Raw genomic sequence first — 1,255 nt, 5'->3', positions numbered from 1 at the left:
TATTATTATTATTATTATTATTATTATTATTATTATTATTATTATTATTGAGCGAGAGAGCAGCGCATGCCATCATGCCATCAAAGTGATACTGGTGTACAATTATACGAAGCTCAATGTACCCATCATGACTCTCCGTCTGATAAAGGTACACCAGGCACATGCATCACAACCATATGTGCGTGACATGGTGATCTTATATCAAGATAAACAGCGCATGACTTAGTAGGTGGGGCCCAGTTAGAATTTTCTTCAGGTTGAGTAGCTCATCCAACTCAAAAGGTCCCTGAATAAGGGTTGTTTAAGGATGATGAACGAAACACCCATGTTTCCAGAGGTGAATTATTCAAACCCTAAACAATTTTTCTCAACCCATAGCTATGATGCTCTCCCACTACTTCTGCTCGTGATCAGAGATGCACATATCGTCAGCCACCAAACGACATGTTCAACTGGTTACGGTCAAACAACTGACAAGCAAATCTGTGGTATTGAGCAGAAATTTTGCTGTAGCCCATCCCTTATACCAAAACAAAACAATGTACATGATAACACTTCCAATCAGTTAAGATCAGATGTCATGAGAGCCACTGATAGTATTGCACCATGGCATTGTGAGTCATTGCCTGGTATTGCATCAGGACATCGAGAGCCTATGTCTGGTATTACATCAGGGCATATCATTAACACGCTGGACGAAATGCTTAGCGGTATTTCGCCCGACGATACGTTCTGAGTTCAAATTCCGCCGAGGTCAACTTTGCCTTTCATCCTTTCGGGGTTGATTAAATAAGTACCAGTTACGCACTGGGGTCGATTACATCGACTGAATCCCTTACTTAAAAATTTGAGGCCTTGTGTTTCCTGTAGAAAGGATTGTTATTATTATCATTATCAAGGCAGCGAGAATATTACTAATATTAATATACGAGCTGGCAGAAACGTTAGCACGCCGGGCGAAATGCTTAGCGGTATTTCGTCTGCCACTGCGTTCTGAGTTCAAATTCCGCCGAGGTCGACTTTGCCCTTCATCCTTTCGGGGTCGATAAATTAAGTACCAGTTACGCACTGGGGTCGATATAATCGACTTAATCCGTTTGTCTGTCCTTGTTTGTCCCCTCTGTGTGTAGCCCCTTGTGGGCAGTAAAGAAATAGGTATTTCGTCTGTTGCTACATTCTGAATTCAAAATCCGCCGAGGTTGACGTTGCTTTTCATCCTTTCGGTGTCAATAAATTGAGTAGTAAAGTACTGGGG

Source organism: Octopus bimaculoides, chromosome 11, assembly GCF_001194135.2.
Source record: "Octopus bimaculoides isolate UCB-OBI-ISO-001 chromosome 11, ASM119413v2, whole genome shotgun sequence".
Classification (NCBI taxonomy): domain Eukaryota; kingdom Metazoa; phylum Mollusca; class Cephalopoda; order Octopoda; family Octopodidae; genus Octopus; species Octopus bimaculoides.
This window is presented reverse-complemented; position numbering follows the sequence as displayed.